Source organism: Cyprinus carpio, chromosome A25 (genome assembly GCF_018340385.1).
Source record: "Cyprinus carpio isolate SPL01 chromosome A25, ASM1834038v1, whole genome shotgun sequence".
NCBI lineage: Eukaryota > Metazoa > Chordata > Actinopteri > Cypriniformes > Cyprinidae > Cyprinus > Cyprinus carpio.
The window spans coordinates 11,025,066-11,044,839 of NC_056596.1; the positions used below are offsets into that span (position 1 = coordinate 11,025,066).

At 37.2% G+C, this 19,774-nt stretch overlaps 1 long non-coding RNA gene across 2 annotated transcripts; it reads right to left on the reverse strand.

The window, feature by feature from the left end:
- Positions 1 to 208: 208 nt before the first annotated feature.
- Positions 209 to 15,234, reverse strand: LOC122135601. 2 transcript variants are annotated; one of them, XR_006153615.1, is made up of 5 exons: positions 14,749 to 15,234; positions 14,498 to 14,516; positions 9,212 to 9,305; positions 5,394 to 5,530; positions 209 to 1,665 (listed from the first exon to the last, which is right to left on the reverse strand). It is a non-coding gene; the product is annotated as an uncharacterized LOC122135601 (long non-coding RNA). The 2 variants fall into 2 exon arrangements; XR_006153614.1 differs by lacking the exon at positions 14,749 to 15,234 and having other exon boundaries at positions 14,498 to 14,729.
- Between the last annotated feature and the right edge of the window lie 4,540 nt (positions 15,235 to 19,774).

Consider the following 19,774-nt stretch of genomic DNA (forward strand, 5'->3'; position numbering starts at 1 on the left):
TTATATATCCTACAGGCTCTAAACACACACAAGTGTTTTCAGCACGTCACATATAGTAGCCATAGTGTTAATTTTCCAGATCCCCCCACACTTAAAAACATACAAATAAGCAAGCAGACTCTAAAATAACTCCAAACATTTTATTTTCTCTGACATGTAATAGAGAATACAGAAAGCCAGCAGTTTGATTACAAAATACGTGAGTCATTTTGTCACCTGAACGACAAACTTCCAGCTTTTAGATTTTGCAACATAATCAAATCACATATTTCTCACACCACATGCACATCTTGTTTCATGTAATGAAATAGCTAAACAATTACTCAGGGTCGAATAGTTAATGCAGCATATTTTTCTCTGTGCACTATACAGAAATGTCATTCAAATACTCAGAAATGCAGAACTCGCACGTTACGCTCTCACGTCGTGCACACTGCAGCAACCACACTTTACTCATATTACTCAGTTCAGCTCAAACTGTTAAGCACGTTTTGGGTTGTATGATATACAGTAACAGCAAAGCAGGAAATACTCTAATTATGAACCAATAAAAATAAAAGTCACGTAAGGCACAAGCAATCCGATAGCTAGGCTACATAGTGCATTATCAGTTATTATATTTATTTTTTTGTAATTTATATACTACAAAATAATAACTGATGCAAAATATAGATATTTTACTTAATTATCTTTTGCTTAGACAAACTTTAAAACATATAATTTCGACATCATACCCCCCCCCCCCCCCCCCCCGCAGGACCCAACCCATTTGACCCTTTGATAACTCCCAGTCCCAACAAGTCATATTTCACATTTACTGTGTTCAAAATGCTCCCTAAACACTAGTTATGAAACCTTATTACACATATACGATATAATAAACATATTTAGCTAAAGAACTAATAGAACACAGCATTATTTGAGTCCTAAACTCACTTGGGCCGTGGGAGTGATACGTCAGCAGCAGCAGAGCGTGCACAGAAAACGCCTGACAGCTCCAACTCTCCGTCTGCAGCTCCATTCAACATGTTAAACAAGCTATTAAGATCTCACGAATATGTAACCCTAACAATTATAAAGCACCACAAGCTAAAAAAAAAAAAACTCGCGCCTGTAATTTTCACACAAGTCTGCAGACGCTCGCGTTACGCACAAGTTCTTATTATCACAGTCACAACAAATCCATTTGAAGCTACATATAGGCTATGATTTAATTAGAACAAATAAGATTAAATCAGTATGTGTTTGCCTTCATGTCTTTGAGAACTAAAGCAACACGACTCAACACAAGCGTTCATGTGCATCTCGTCTACACAATTTCACTAATTAAGGTAAATAATTACAACAAATGTATCTATACATGGTTTTATGTGCAAGTAAACATTTTTTAAGCTCAAATACGTACTACATCATTGTCATATTTCCTTACGTCTCGCAGCTCATGAGTCTCACGTGTGCACGTGACACGTAAGCAAGTCCGGCTCATTTATTAAACCCAGGTAGTTTACAGACAGATATTGCAAATACCTGACGATGTTATGTTGTTCCTACAAAGTAATCAACTTGCTTAATATCCATTTACAGGTGTACAGCAGTCTAACAGACGTTGGTTTGACGTTGATCTTGTGTGCAGGATACAAGGTAACGTTTTCCCATATTTGTATCCTATGGGGGAAAAATAAAACACCTTTTAGTATTTTTTAAAAAAGATAATATCCTCTGAATCATGCATCATTTATGTATAATCTAAAAAAAAGAGTTTTTATCACAACTAATGCTCATTCATAAAATACATAGAACATTTATAACTTTTATAGTACATTTATAAGCTGACAAATCATTATTCTCACAGCTGAGGCCTTTGCCATGCTAGACAGGGTTTGAAAGAGAAAGGATGCAAAATCAGATCAAGATTTATGATTTTATACATCAGCAGTGATTTAAGAACATTTGCAGAAAAATAAATATTTGTTTATGGTGTGTTCTTTAAGAATATTTTTTTTTCTGCTCACAAACTATATCACACATGCTGCTGGACACACACACACACACACACACACACACGCGCGCGAGCACATACACGCACCAAAGAGATGTATCATGTCTACTTTCAACCTTGTTCATCTCATAGATTTTATTAGATTTCAAACAACCTTTTCATATTAATCACATCTGTATAGATACCAGTGATTTAAAACATTCTATGTTAGTCCTTTCTTAAACATCTACAATACATAATTTGTCAAAATGAATATTTTAAAGCAAACCTGCTCTAAACTACTAAAGTTTCATCATATCTGTATTTTAGATTAAAATGACAGTCCTTAAAATTATTCTGCATCATTTTATTTTATAAAAGAAGCTTAAATGTAGCAAATTTACTTGTATAGTGCGTATGTTTGTTTACTCTTCACACACCAAACACATAAATATAAGATTTACTTAAATATATTTACAAAACTGTATATTTAGACTTAAAATTGCATTTAAAAGAAAATGTAATAAATATAAATGTAACTAAATTATTTTAAACAATGCTGCACTATATAACTGAATGTCTTCGGCTCGTCTGCCCTGCTGTCTCGTTCTCAAAGCTCATGCATCCGTTTCACAACCTCTCGGCCATGTGCTCAGTAACGTACACGCATATCCAACCCTCTACATGTGCTCAAACAATCACAAACAAGCATTCTCACATTTACACACTCATATATGTATGCATTCATGCACAAGCGGTTTTAGGGCCTCAAAACAATCCCATAAAGCCTAACAACACAAACACACACATCCATGTGCGCTCCTCTAGGTACGTAAATACACACTTATAATGTTAGTACAACTGACAAAAAACACACACGGCCCTTTAGACACACACACACTCATATGTACATTCATATTAACACAAAACATTTTGCACACACACACACACACACACACACACACACACACACACACAGAGGCCTTGCGATAATGATACAAAGCTTTCTGATATACACTTACACACACTTTTTGTTCGTACGCAAACTACACACACTTAATGTCTGTAAAAACAGCAAAAACATGCTTTACACTCATTATCAAACATACACACACACACACTCATCTATACATATATATCTATGCATGAATTAAAACGTACATTCAAATGTTTGGTTTTGCAAACACACACAGACCTAAAATAATATACAAAGCATTCTGATACACTGACACATACACATAACCATGCTTTCATATTAATGTGCACATAGACTCACACACACTCGCTTTATCTGTTGTATTCTTGAACATTTACACAATATATATGCATAAAGATATTTGATACACACATAAATGCGTTAAAATAACGCATTCTTTAATACTTACATGCACATGCCCTTTGCACTCATTTTAGTACATAAATGTGCACACATTACTATTACCATGGTATATTTGCATATTTCACACTATTTCGCACACATATTTCGCATATTTAAACTAACACATACACACACATTTCTTATGTATTCTTGCTGATACACAATCATGTACACACACTCCATCTCCATCTGTACATGCATTTACATTCTCTAACAGACGTATACATACACACAAGACATCTTACACACACATCCACAATCCACAAAGCATTCTGACCCTTGCACATACATTCCCAGTGCATTCTGTGTGGTACAACCAAACATATGACACAAGCAACACATCTCACAGTTATTTGTGGGCACTGGATACACACACACACTGGATAAAAAAAAAAGATATGGACTGATAAATGGATATGTGCTGATGAATGTAATTCTGCTCATGACAGTCATAAAAAAACATCACTGTGGTCAAATGTGTTTCCTGTGACCCCCAATTCTTCCATCAATACATACAGATTATTTAGGGGGTACAATATTTAAGTTTTAAGTTTAAGATCGAAGTTTATCAACATAAAGTCAAATAAAATGATAACAATTAGCTTTACAGCATCATTCAAACTCTACATATACCTAATGATAAGCTATGCTGAAACCTGATATGCAGCAAAAATTATTATTATTATATATAAAATATTCCAGTGTATCAAGTACCACTGAGTTAGCATGCTTGTACATCTAATGTGGTTATTCGTCAGACTGCTCAGTCTTACTGGCTCTACATTCATTTAAAAAAAAACAACAACAACAACACACACACACACACACACACACACACACACACACACACACACACAAAAAGACCAAAAACAGGGCACACACCTTATGCAACCCTCTAAAAATTTGTGTGACGGCTTAAAAATGTGCATACTACCTCAAAGTCTAGGGTGAAATTGAGAGACTGTGCTGAGTAGATCACCGGTTTCTATTACTTTCCATATGATTTGTATAAAACAAGTTTCTACTAATATTCTTGCCTTATTTTTAATAGAGGTTTTTGTATTACTAAAGATGAACCGCTTAATACCAGATTAAATACATACTAAGCTTTTTAATAATCTTTTAATGTCAGTTTAGTTGATGTATCATTAAAAACTGTGAAATACCAACATTTATACATACACAGATAAAAATGTATTGCTTTCACTTCAACATATATTGTATTCATTTTATCTAATTTGTTCAGCCAGCATTAACGTGCAATGCTCTGTTTTTGATACATCCTTTCTGGATTGCTGGTTTTAATAGTTTGAGAAAAAATAACAAATTTCAAATGTTTTTTTTTTTTTTTTAAATTAGCTGTTTAAAAAACTAGCTGTCATTTTTTATATATAAACAATATCCATTTTGTCACCAAGCCTGCAATAATATGATAAGTGTTTCCCTGTGTATGTCATATTTTATGCCGTACTTTAAGACCTGACCTGTCACATCTATATTGTTTTTTTAATATTATATACATAATCAGCGACCACTTAAAAACCTTATTTTTTTCTTTTAACACATGTAATAAGGATCAGTACTCTTTTGGAAGATTTTTCAATCAAAGCAGACGACGCAAGCATGCAAAAACATGACGGAATGTGTGCTTTGAAGGTTTTGCTCACTTGATTTTCTGACAAAGAAAGATTTGTACATTTCTGAAGGTGATTTTATGACATATGCTCAAAAAACTGAACTCTGCTTCTTTCTTTATCATTCCTTGTTTCTTGCCAATTGAAGTACTTTTGGTGTTCTCAATGACTATTTTAGAACATTCTCTGTAAATGATTCACTTTTGCAAAATTATTTCTTCAATTTACACATTTGATCAGTCAAGATTTGCGGGTCACTGAGTTTCACTCTTCAGCAAAGTCTAAGGTGCGCATGGATGTCATGGCACAGAAAGTGCATTTTGCATTACAACTCATTTGAGTGCGGGACACTCCCATGCTTCCCTGTAGATGTTTTTGGGCCTAAATAGGTGTCGGTTGATACCTTATTTATTGGTAAACCCCTCCTTTTTCTTCCATCATCTTCCATGCCTGTCAGCCTTTCCTCTGCTTCCATGAGGAATACAGCCAGTTCGCTTCACATCTCACTTTTCCATAGACCTCCAATCATCAGCAGATTTTCTACAAATAAAAGACACAAACATTAACCAAGAAACCCCCAAAAAACATCCAGACATGCAGCCAAACATAAACACCCCCCCCCCACACACAGCATCTACAATCTTTATTTGTGCTAAAATTGTTAATTTAAAAAATAAATAGTAGTGACATTTAATACACAATAATGACTATTTTTGTATTGTTTTAGTTGATTTGATTATATTATATTTGATTATTTTAGATTTTAGATTATTCTGAATGTAGATGAATGTGTTCTAACACTGTAAAGTTCTATTTTTTTTTTCCATTCATAGTACAAATTACAACCTTAGGTTATATTTCAACTTATAAACTTAGTTCCTACACACTTTTATTCAATACACTTTTTTAAATCTATATGACTGGCTGTGAAATTCTAAGAGCAGTTCATCATAGTGAGATATTTTTAAGAACAGCCCTATTTTAATGGACGTAAGCTTAAAAGTTATTTTTTCGGTGCCGTTTAGTGCTGTTTAGGTAACTGAAAGCTTCAGACTCACATTTAAATTAATGTATTTTACCAAAAGATTACATTTAAAAATTGGAATTAACTGGAAATATATATACGCAGGCATGAACTGTTTTTGCACTGGTTATGCAGAGAGCACATTAATGCCAAGTGAATGCGTGAACGGGTATTTCTGTGCTAGTGAGGTCGTGCCATGTTCACATGATGGGACCACCCTCTTAGGAACAAGCAGACACTCCCTTTCCCAAAAAATTCCGCCCGGAACTGACTCATCCCTCACACCTTCCCTGACTCATCCATGTATGGATGGACGGAATGTGAGAAAAGAGGGAAAGAAGGGATGGGGGGCCACATATGCAAATAGGCATCATTCCATAAGTATTATTTGTTGTTACGGCAGGCTAATGTTGGCATCCTGTTCCTGTGGACTGATTAAAAGAACAGTTAAAGTTTAAAATCTACATCTCATATGACATTTTGCAAACAAATTAGGAAAGTCAAAGAATGAGGTAAAAATGCTTTAAATGGTATTGGTGTATCACCGTATCATAATTAAATATTTGTGAGGTTTTTGACATGACATGTCCTCCTCAGACTGAAAAATAATACATTGAGAAAGACCAGAGGGGATGAGCTGAGGGAAAAAAAAGGATAAAACAGCGAACAACCTGAAAATCAGTATGCTGTTGAATAATTGCAACATCATATTTTTAATCATAATAGATAATGGAAGTTGTAAATTACTTGTTTGTGATGCTTTTAAGTTGTTTTTATGTTTACAGCCTGATTTAGATTGTGGTTATTAATAGTTTAACATGAATATTTGAGTGTTAAAAAGAACTCAATACCATTTTAAGATAAAGAAAAAATTAAAGATACAAAAAAATTACACATTATTTGTTTAGAAAAAATAAGCACAATTTAAATTATCATCTAACACTGAACAATTTCTCTGAGATGTGCATCTTTAATAAGTTAAAATTGACCGGGTGAGAATACCGGGTGACGTCTTTTGCTCACCCTGCTAATCAATTAAGAAATGTTTGAATTCATTCTTCAAAGAGAGAGACATATACAAACATATATAGCCATGAGTGAAGTATCTCTCTGAGAAAAAAAAGTACCTATGTGTAGTGCTGAATGCATCTCAAGTCTCAGACTACAGGTATAAAAGAAAAACAATATATATAAATATGAGATATTATAACAATAATGTTGATATTTATTTTATTGTAATGTAATGAAATGTAATGTTTATTTTGATAAGTGTTTAAATCTGCAATTTAAATAGACTGTTAAATGAAAATAGCCCATGGTAACCGGTGTTACAGTCCATCTCTAGCTTCACAAAAAAATTTAAAATATTGTCTGTTAAATATGACTTATATACAGAAAATTTACAAAATAGTATTTACGATTTTACGGGACAGTAATCTGTAAGTATTCCTTTTAAAATCTGTGTTAAAACTCTTTGTCTCAGGTTGACTGTCAGCATCTCATCATCATGTCGTGAAATTTCTGCTGGGAGGTTTAAAAAGTTTATAGTGTTTAAATACCAAATCAAACAATATTGTGGCACTAATTCCTTAAAAAAGAAAGACATAAAAAAAATTTAAATTAAAAAAAAAAGGCTTGGATAATTTTATCTTCCAAGGTCTTCACTCTCAGAAATAAAGGTACAACAGTTGTCACTTGGGCGGTACCCTTTCAAATGGTGCATATTTGTACCTTAAGGGTACATTTTGGTACCTTAAAGGTACATATTAGTACTTAAAGTGTACATATTAGAACCTCATAGGTACAAAAGTGTACCTTTTGAAAAGGTACTGCCCCAGTGACAGCTTTTGTACCTTTATTTCTGAGAGTGTACCATCCCTGTGTTAATAATGCCCCTTAACTCTGTAGGTTATAAATATTTTTATGATACATTTATATTTTTTTTCCATTTAACAAACAATGAGCTAAAAGAATCCTTATACATTATTCTAAACTAACCTGCAATGAGCAATAAAATACTTCTGAAAGTCACACACTAAGATCTTTAACTCCACAGACAACTAAAACTCTTGATGAGCTAATGCATATTATTTTTTCCACATACGTAGCTCCATTTTTTATATTTTGCAGCTCAACATAATATCTCATATAACTTCAGTGGTCATTTCACTTAAGACGTTCAATACAAGTCTGTGACTGTAATATAAGTAACGGCATGCAGTGAGAGCTAAAACATACACAAAAACTACCAAATATTTTTAGGTACTTTTGTTGTACTTAAAAACACTTAAATAACTTTTTTTTAAACTACATATGCATACAGATATTAAATCACATATGTGCATATGCATCTACACATATCAAGCACACTTACACTTCTGAGAATGTATTTGCATTCTACCTAATTGTTATAGCAATAAATATTTAAGGTATAATAAGCATAAATATATAACAATACAAAACAGAGCAGTGATCCAATTGACTATAAAATAAATCATGCTTATAATTGTTATTATTACAATATTATTTCACCTTGTCTATGATGTCATATCGTGCAAAAACTTGCCTTGAACCCCTTTGACTTTATTTGGTGATGTGGTTATCTGCTAAACTGAATCTAATTGAAGGAGTTTTTGTTTGTTTGTTTGTTTGTTTTCCTTCTTGTTTGTGTAGTTGTGTTTTGCCCTGTCTTCTGATTGTACTGTTTATGTGTCTGAAAATTAAAAAATACCACAATAAATATAATATACAAAAAAAAAAAAAAAAAAAAAAAAAAATCTTGCTGTATTTTCCATAAGCAATACCAATAAAAGTCTTCATAAGCTTTTCCACCTAAACGTATAATTCTCACATGTTAAACTAAAATAAAGACTTTTAAATGAGCATGTAATTGTAATGATACACACTATACAGGGCGCCACACCCACCTTTGTGACTTTCAGACTGTTTAACTGTAAAGGACACCGGAGCACTTAAAGACGTTACACTGGCCTGAAACCATTGAATATCCTACAACAGCTTGATAAAAACATAAAAAATAACAAAGAAAAACCTTCAACTGTTAAAACCTTGTAATACTGAAATCATAAAAAAAAAAAAAGTCCTGTCCCTGCTGCAGTTTCAAGGGCTCATTGACAGACAGTGACACGAACAGAGGCCACTCTCGCAAAGGGCTGAGACAGAAAGAAGGAACTTACGTCACGAGCAACACCGTCTGGGATCGTTCTGTGAGTCGAGCGTTCATTCACCCTCTGTACTTGACACGGTGGATGCCTCAAGTTCTGTCCTGCCCTGTGCACAAAGACAAAGTTGTACATAAATAACAGTGGGGTCGTTTGCGCAGTTTAGCAGCTTCTGAAAAATATACAAAAGAGTTGAAAAGAGTTGGGAACAGTAAAAAAGGATGAAAAACAAATGAGGGCATGGCAAAGGCCTTTGCAGCTGCATCGTGCCATTCAGTCCACACACAAAAAACACGTTTTGTGCACTATTTTCAAAAAAGTTTAGATACGCAGAGCACGAGAATATGTTTCACTCAGTTTGGAGTCTAAAGCGACGCACACGGACGTCACGAAACGCTTCATTACATGCGTTTAGACAGTACAAAAAGTCACATAGGTCAGTAAAAAAAATCTAGCCAGTAAACTTTAAAGTTTAACAGTAATTGCTGGCTAAATGTATTAGTTTAGAAAAGTTTCATGCACTTTTTCGACCACTTGGAATTCAACCCCTCATGCAGAAAACTCGGAAATCTCGTGAAATCGAGTAGAAAAGATAGAAACTATTGGACAGAAATTAAAATGCTGTTTTAGCAGACTAAAGAAAACACTTTCATGATGGCACGTGCTCGGCGGAGCTTCCTCCTGATGCTTGTTTATACAATATTATAGGCTAATAGTTCTAACCCAATTTAATCATGGATTCTTGCAGTGAAATATAATATAATGATTTAAATGTATTAGGGCACTAAAATCCGCGTTAATATACTTTTCATCTGAACACCTATAAATCAGCCTTCAGGCTCCGCTCGCCTCTTTTGAGTGAGCGTCAAATGAATCACTTGAATTAAAAAAAAAAACGTGTTCAAACTCAAAACGAACACTTGCATTATTGCATTTAACCGTTTAGCTATCAGCAAAAAATGATTTTTAATTTAAAGATATTGTAAAGTTTGACCATAGCGTCGAACTAATTTTCTTTAAGTATGAGCAACTTTTTCAGGCCTTTAAGCTTATCGGGAGGAAAAAATAGGCTATGATATGCAAAACTCCATAAAGTTAGTTTTCTTATAGTTTTTAACCAATTTCAAGAGGACCTCTTCTTTACGTCATTTTTAATTGCTCTAATTTCATAACCATATAATCAAAGCATCTTTGTTATAATGCAATAATGTGAGGGAACACATACGGTTGAGACGAAATTAATGTTAGTCTGACCTGAAGGAATTTAGGGTTGTCGTCACTAAGGGACTCTGGAGCCTTTTCCAAATACTGTAGCCTATAATGGGGCATTTGTGTTTGCTCTTCCGTTCGCATATAGGACAGGGGACAGGTGAGTGTCACCGAAAACGGGAAATGACTTGATGAGGTACTTGGGGGACCTGACTTCAAAATTGTGGTGACTTGGATCACGTCACTTCTCAGTTGCTGAGAATTTCTCAATGGAACTGTATCTGCATGGCATAAAATCTTTATCACAATGTGTCTACATGTTATATCCTGGGTGTGCGTAGGTGTGTCATATTTCATCGAGGTGTTATATTTCCAAAATACTGTGTGTGTGTGTGTGTGTGTGTGTGCGTGTGTGTGTGTGAAGGAACGAGGGTGTGTGTAAAAAGAAGGAAAGAATAGAAATAAAAGAAAATAAACCGATGAAGTTGGGTGAAACCTTGTTGTCTTTGGGCACATACGGTGACGTGTTCTCTTACACACACACACACACACACACACACACACACACACTGGCACTCTGTCAATGGGCTGATATTTTAATTTCAAACCCGTGTAGAACTATAACTGCGTCCGCCAGGGTTATACAGCTTATATGTTATTGCGAACAGGGTGGGGTCATTTCAACATTGTTTGACTTCTAAGTGAATGGCACACTAACGAGATGACCCCCTCTCTCTCTTCCCCGAATGGACCAGTGTGTTTTCCCACGTGCAAACTGGGAGGCTCGTTGGTGGAACTGTGGTTTTGTTTGGGTGACTTCTTGTAATCGTATTAACTATTCTGGCAATGGAGACGCCAGATAACTCTCGACAGAGAGGGATCTTAGACTTTGGGGACGTAAGTGGGAGAGAAGTTCGGCTTTACATTTGAACCGCAATACAGTTATAACATTTGTAGTATTTGTAGAATATAAATACAGTAATAATAATAATAATAATAATAATAATAATAATAATAATAATAATAATAATAATGCAAGCATTTAATCCACGTAGCGGATCAGTCGGTGAATGCGCCTTCCGCAAATGCTTTTTGGGGTAAGGGCTTCCCAGCTAGATACTTATGAACAGCAAGCCCAGACCGCAAAAAGATTCGCGAAAGACAAATCGCAGTCTGAAGTCCGTGACATCAAACAGTGACATCCAGGTGGCTTGTGCATGGCTCTGGTTTCCCAATCCTATTGTGTCCAGACATCGGAAAAAAGCGAGACCGCGGAGCCCTTTTCCGTGGCTGAACTGTATCCAACTCATTCTCATTCTACGAGCACGGGAAGCTTTGAGAGCAGCCAGCATCCAAATGCCCGTGTTCTGAGTGCGAGCGCTGTCCGCGGTGCTGAATTCGCTCCTTCCCTGTAGTTTATTTTCGCTGGCTTTTCTAGTCGCTCGTGCCTACCGACGTGCGCTGCGATAATTACATCTAAACAAAGACACAAATGTGATAGAGCGACCATTGAACTCGTTTCTTTTCGCCTCGCCGTTTTGTTGCTACTATGAAATACATCCTCTGGTTCGTGATGCAGGAGAATTGAGCAGATGAAGCGCTCTTGGTGAGGAGAGAGCAGTCTGTAATCTGCTCGCAATAAATAGAGAGCAGCAAGAGATCTTATTGGCGCAAACAAAAAATCGTCATCCACCAATCGGGTTCTTGCTCATATAGGGACCCCCCTTTTTGAAAAAAAAAGAGAAAGAAAGAAAGAAAGGGGAAACCAAATTGTATCCTAGTTGGCGCAAGTGATCAGAAATATTCCGTTTAAGACAATAACATTAAATGTTTTTATTCTTTTTTTGTTTGAAGCCGAATTCGTTCGCCATGTCATGTTTCAAAATGGGTTGCCAAGTCTCTCGCACACCATGTCGGAGTGGCGTGCATTCATGTCTGCAAGTCCATCGACATGTATCCATTCAAAACAGACATTGGGGTCGTTTTCAAAACGACTAACATTTTGGAGGCGTGGGGTTCTAACGTGGATGTAAAACAAAGCAGCACATCGCCAGCACGACGACAACAACACGACAGGCTTCTGAGGTAATTTCATTGCATGACCACAGAGAGTTCACGGGCTGATACCACTCAGTGGGGACACGGGGGTCTTTAAACTATCAGCAGAACATAACAAATTCTATACATTACAGTTGCATCATCGCCTGCGGGCACAACAAACAAAACAATGATGCGTTACTAAGCGATTGGCATCAGAAGAAGGTTACATAAATGTTCAACATCCAACTTTACAACAACAACAACATTTTGTAAATGCATCAACAGCCGTCAATTTCTCACAACTTGAAGAAAACAAGTAATAAATGCATGACAACACATCAAAAGTGTGATACCTCTGGCATATATTTTGACCATAATCTCAATCCAGCTGTGGAATGTGACTTCATTTCACTTACCCGTGAAGTTCTTTTCTTGGATCCATGCGATCATTTGTCAAAATTGTTAAAGAGTGGCTCTTCTTGGAACTATGCAAGGAACTATACGAAGTGGGAGGGTCACTGTCTATATCTGGACCCCCTCCCTCCCCCCAGTCTAAATTCATCCCGATCCAAAGATCTCCCCCCTCCCTTCCCCTCAATCACTGATATTCTTCTTGCGCCTTCGTGGTGCAAGGGGAGGTTGAGGTGGCTAGGCAAAAGAGATATGGCTTGAGATGTAACAGGTGTAAAAATCTAAAAACAAAAATAAATTCAACCCCAGATGCCACCATTATGAGGATTTTATTTGGTGGTCGCATCATTTGCGGACGTCTCCAGTCAGTCACGATTCTCCCCTTCTGTCTGCACCGCACAGCGACTGCATCTCCTGACGCAGCCAACGCGCACATATTACTCACTATAGCAGTCACGACTCGGATAAAACCGTGTTTCGACAAAAATTACAACGCCAGCATTGACTTAAGAAGATCTTGCTATGTCTGGGAAAGGTGTATAGAGAGCCACAGTGTCTTTGAAAAGGTCAAGGTAATGAGTTTTTTTTCTGCAAAGATCAGCGGTCATTCCTGGACTCTCTACTCTGACATGTACGGTTTTAAGTATTTAAGCGAACTCACATGCAATTTTTGATGTTGAATACATATACATGACCATTTAATCCCTCTGAAACAATTCGAAAAATACTGTCTGCTAACGCTTAAGGCACTCGCGCACGCTGCAGGATTGAAGTTAGACGTTTATTAAGAGATGCTTTGATTAAAACAACACTGGCGATCACAACGTGATTGTTTTGCGCAACTGCACAAACGCGTTAGTTTTGGCACAAGACCAATATTATAGTCCACTGCAATAGAAAACTGTCGATTGCAGTACTGTATAATGAAAATGACGTGGGCGGAAGAGTAATCCATGTGAATCCGCCTATAGCTACACAGTCTCGTGCAGTCTCGATCTGATGGAAGTGTTCAAACAACGCACGCGGGAACACTGCACAAAAAAACAAACAAACAAAAACAAACAAACAAAAAACCCTTAAGCTGTATTATGAGAACGTGTGCGGAGTGGCATCCCTTTCAAGGGTAATGGCCAAAACAGGGCTGACCATTTAAGGGCGATTTTGGATGCACGGAACCCCTTGACGCCACACCAGGGCTTCCCTCGTCGGCTGTTGCTGGTGATTTTCCTTTTGGCGCGGCGTCTTCCACCTATATTTATTAGCCCATTTTCCTCTTCACATATTTTGAGAGATATGTCCCCTCACTCTTCTAGTGTTATCGGTTTCCATTCACACTCTCAGCTGTAGCGAAGAGGCAAAAAACGACTCAACAGCGCCGTCAGACAAAGGAGTTTGGATGTGGATTTCACTTATTTACCATTCGCGAGATTCCTGGTCTGGAAAGAGTGTGGTTTATTTCATTTTAAACAAATGTATGAAAACAAAACACCTGTTTGAGAAGTGCACACAGTATGCGTGAAACAAATGGATGGTGTTCGGTGGAGGGAATGGCACGTTACTCAATGCATGCAAGAAATCGTGCAAAAAAAATCAAATACACATGTCATCAAACCAAAGAAATCATCGCGAATGTGTACTTACCAGTGCAGGAAGCCCTAGGCTGAAAGCAGGGAAAACACAGACATGAGTATAAAACCATCATACGTGACAAAAACAACAAGCAAGATGAAAATCAAATACTGCCCTTGATTCATATCTATCCTTAGCAACATGTCCAAGTTTTCTCAGAATCGCAGTCCTTTTTATACAAGTGATACCCTCTGCCTATTTCTGGACCAAGATCAAACACTGATGCTATTTTTAGCGCCCAGTAAGAAAAAAAAAACACTCACAAAGACATCGCTCAGGAGCGTTACGTGGAGTGCATGTAATGTACATTAATTTTGCCTCGCCAACTCCATCTGACTCGCCTCCGATGCATCGCTGCAGTGAATTTCTTCTTCTTTTTTCAAACGAACTGCTTCAGTGACCCTCTCTCTTATGGGCTAAATATTTCTTAAAGGTTCGCTTTCTCAGCACAAGTTGTTCTCGCTCTCCTCGCTCCTTTATGTTGCTCACCATCCTCTTTATTATACGCTTCTTACGCGGCGTGTCTCCATGCAACTTTAGCTTGGAAACTCGGGACGGATTCGCTGCTCATAAAAAACATACGCACGCACGCACACACTCACACAGAGACACACACAGACGGAGCCGCGCGCGCAAACAATCGTAATCAATCGCACTGCGAGCGGAATATGTTTTGTCTTTAGAGCAGTACACAAACGACGATAATTAATGCTTGCAGAATCTCTCTCTCTCTCTATCTCTCTTTTTTTTAAAGGGCTGCGTCAGTTACTAGGCATTGACGTCACGTTTAGGTTCTCCCACTTCACAGTTTATGGCTGCTGATTACAACCGTCCCTGTTGTGCTAGCAGACAGCCTCGCGCTAATGAAAATGGCTCGGGCTAAATAGGTGAAAGACGGACAGTGTCCGCGCTGCAAGTGACCATAGCCCCGGTTTCCCAGAGCGGAACCACTCCTTGCAGTCGCCAGGCATTGTGAAAAACTCATTTGCCAATGGATTCCGTGGTAGATGCGCACCACTAGCCTATATATGATCTTTAAGCCGGTAGTTGCTTTGCACATGTTGGGGTTCTTTTGCGTACAATGTTTAGGGAGATCATTAAGGGAGACGCGTGGAAAAGTTGGTGTTGCCTCGTTTATATGAAGAAGTGTGTGTAATATTTTCAATTAAGCTTTAAGTCAATGGTATGTTGCGATGTTACAGAGGAATGGTCAATGGTAGATTGTGGATTGTGGTTTTTTATTATTTCGAATTGTAAAGCTAAAAGTGAACCTGCACAACGGAAAGTACACTAATTTGGCCAGTGCGGTAAAAACATAAGGGGGAAAAAATTCGCGCCTCTTGCCGCATGGTGTCGCTAAACTCCATTCGACAGCTGCTAAAACTAGTGGCAGTTCACTTAAAACTGATTTGAAAATCTTCTTAAAATAGTATTTTACTCTTTGTGTCGTTATTTATTAAATAACTTATTGTAATGACCAAAACATGGCACAAGTCATGCGAAGTTGATGTTTTCTGAATGTGTCTCTGTCCGTGGTGCTGAAATATAGACTCAACTATTGCATCAAGCTTTATGCAGTGTTTTCCCGACAGACACGAACTTTAAATATATTTTATGCATGCAAAGGCTGTTTATACTATATTAAACACATGAAGACACAATTTCATTGCCCTGTCATGTTAGCTACAAGTGTATGAATGAACACAAGCTCCTATTCATAAAACAACGCGATGTAGAGCGATGTGTAGGGATAATCCTACCTTCGCGAAACACGGGATGTTCCGGAGTGTTGTCGGACTCCTGCTGCTAAAATGGGAGGATCGTTAATGAGCGGGCGGTGACGAGTTGTGTGGGGGGAACTGAAAATAGGTAAATATTTAGATCAAGGGCGTAAATATAACATTTGTCATCATGTTTCCCTTAAAATACATCAGTGTTCTGCCAGGAGTGCCATAAGTGGAGGCTTTGATCTGACAATGAAGCTGGACGTTTGCACCCTCCGCTAAATCTAAAAATACCTCTATTTCGGCTGTGTGGGCTTGAGCTCGCTCAGAGTTTCTCCTCATTTAACCCACCTTACCTCAAATTTGACAGGGACAGCAGTCTCGAGTTTGTGGCTCTAAGAGTTGCTGGTATAATGTGAAAACCACAAACCTGCAAAAAGAGCAAAAATAAAAGAAATCATGAAAAATGATATATTATAATATTAACATATAATATATTAAAATGATATATTATTGTAATATTAAATATTATTTCATTATTAATATGATAGAATAAAATATAAACAAATAAAAAATAAAGTATTTTATTGTAAAATGATTTTGAACTGATATATATAAGAAAATAAAATGTAAATAAAATAAAAATTAAAAGACTGCGAGTGATAGATGATGCACAGTCTCTGTCTCAGGTAAAGATCCTCTATCTGAATAGTGATTTGAGTGCTCCGGAAAGAGCCCCAAGTGGTAATGGTATTATAAGTCTTCAGTCAAAAATTACAAGGCATTCACTTAATATGCAAGATTTGGGGGTTTCTTGGACCCCTTACATATGCTGGCCGAGTTTCTCTCAGTGCGTTACACATAAAGCCAATAATTGTGTTGAATGAATCAGAATTATAAATTACAATCCTAAGTTTTGCATTGCTCACATCTTTAATGTGATCTTCTACCATCAGTCTCCTTGCATTTAGCAGACCAGACATGAACGATTTAGTATTTACAGAGACCAGAAGTTTATTTGCTGGGATGGCAGCATGTCATCGATCTTTATTGTTGACAGACACTGACACATAGGCAGTCTTGCCCATAATCTTCCTCCAGTTCCCATTAATAACACAATCCAAAATATTTGCTTTCACACGTTTCTTTTTCCTTTGTTTGACATCCCCCCCACACCCATCCCTATCTCCTCGGTTTGTTCCACCACGGGGAGAGAGGTAGATGCTCTAGGAAATGGACACTGCCCCGGTGGTTTCTATTGGTGAGCTGAGAGGAGAATCAAAATTGATGAGGGTTTGTTTGAATTTCAAACTCAGATTAAGAATCTCCGCCCTTATAGCCCTTTCTCTCTGTTTATTTTTCCATCTCTCCTGCCTAAATGATGTCAATGGAAGCCGAGCTATAGAGCTATTTATAGAATCTCCCCCTCCCATCAGAATCACATGGTTCAGAGCCGAGGCACAATGACTACCTCAAGAGAAGAGTCTGCATGAATAGAGACCGTGAATATTTATGAACGGGCAAGCTGTCACATGATGTTCCTCCTGCGTAACATGTTAAGAACGAAAGTCAGACTGGGCTTTCATGTGCACATCCTCTCCATATCCATTAGGTTCTCTGCCATTTATTCATTCATTACCCCATTCTTCTAATTCATTCATTCAGAAGTTAGTTGGGACCTGAACTCATGGGTGCACCAAATGTCAGAAAAGCAACCTAAAACCCGAAGGGTCCTGCCTTGTTTGCATCTCTCAGCAGCTGCTTTGCCCACAGCGCATGATCCTTCACGTTTCATCCTGCCCCTTGTCTCCATTCACATACATAGCCTATAACAAAGCTGCACGAAAGAGAGAAAGGTATTAAAATGTATTTATGGTTAACATGGGCAGTGTTAACCGACAATGATGTGCAACAATTTGATCGAGGGTTATAAGTCAGTGAAGACATGTTGCATAGTCTATTAATCTATTTATAATATTATGTGTAGCCACACATGTGGAAACCACTTCTTTCGGGTCTCTAGTTGACATGTTAACACTCACTGGTTGCTATATTTAGTAAGCCTGGCAGTGCTGTTACTATTCCAGGCATTGTACATGAGGGGGCGGATGGTAGTCTTTCATGAAAAAGAGGATAGCATTCTTTTCTTACAGTTCTTCAGCCATCCTTGTGTTGCGTATCTGTGCAAGGTGCAACAACTCAACTTCTGCTGCAGAACAACACTGCAAACAAATGAATATGTATTGTGTGCTTCATTAAGAACTGAATTCTGATTCACAAATCATTTGTTAATTGTTCCATTAATGGTTCTACTTTTCAAGCAGAAACATTAAGGAAGGAGCATTTAGACATAAGAAATGCTATTCATATCAAGTTTACTCACTTTGGTTGCTCTGTTGCCAAATGATGAGATAATTTCAGATTTCATCAGTAAAAACATAACAAATCAGAAATAAATTCAGTGCATATATTGAAAAAGCTGCTTTTATTCAGATTTTTAAAGAGGTGGCATAAATACAAACCAGTAATTGGTTCTAAACATTCATTAAAGTAAAAATGTAAGCCAATAAAACATATTTATTTGTATGCAATACCACTGATTACAAGAGAATTCATGATGTGTATGTTTAACTATAAGAACAACCAGTCAGTTACTACAACATAAAAACAATAACAGCTCTTACCGTTCATTCAGTAACCGCTCCGACTGATTCATTAAAGGGATACTCCACCCCAAAATGAAGATTTTGTCATTAATCACTTACCCCCATGTCGTTCCAAACCCATAAAAGCTCAGTTCGTCTTCGGAACACAATTTAAGATATTTTGGATGAAAACCGGGAGGTCTGTGACTGTCCCATAGACTGCCAAGTAAATAACAGTGTCAAGGTCCAGGAAAGGTATGAAGGTCGTCGGCAGAATTCTCCATCTGCCATCAGACGTGCAGTCTGGGTTATATGAAGCGACGGGAACACTTTTTGTAAGTGAAGAAAACAAAAATAATGACTTTATTCAAAAATTCCTTTGTCAGCAGTCTCCTCTGTGTCTCTCCATATCATCGTACGGTGTGTATGCTCTTCTGTATCATCCGCACCACAAGGAAGCGCTGTTTTCTTTCAAATCAAAGCTAAATACATGTAGAAACAGTGCATCCTTGATGACACAGAAGAGCATACGGTGATATGGAGAGACACAGAAGAGACTGCTGACAAAGGAATTGTTGAATAAATTCGTTATTTTTGTTTTCTGCACTTACAAAAGGTGTTCCCTTCGCTTCATATAACCCAGATTGCACGTCTGATGGCAGATGGAGTATTCTGACAACGACTTTCATACCTTTTATGGACCTTGACACTGTTACTTACTTGGCAGTCAATGGGACAGTCAAAGGCCTCCCGGTTTTCATCCAAAATATCTTAAATTGTGTTCCAAAGACGAACGGAGCTTTTATGGGTTTGGAACGAAATGGGGTAATTTATTAATGACAAAATTTTCATTTTGGGGTGGAGTATCCCTTTAAGTGTTCCCTAAAAAGAACCTTATTAGAGTAGGCTACTTTGTTTGG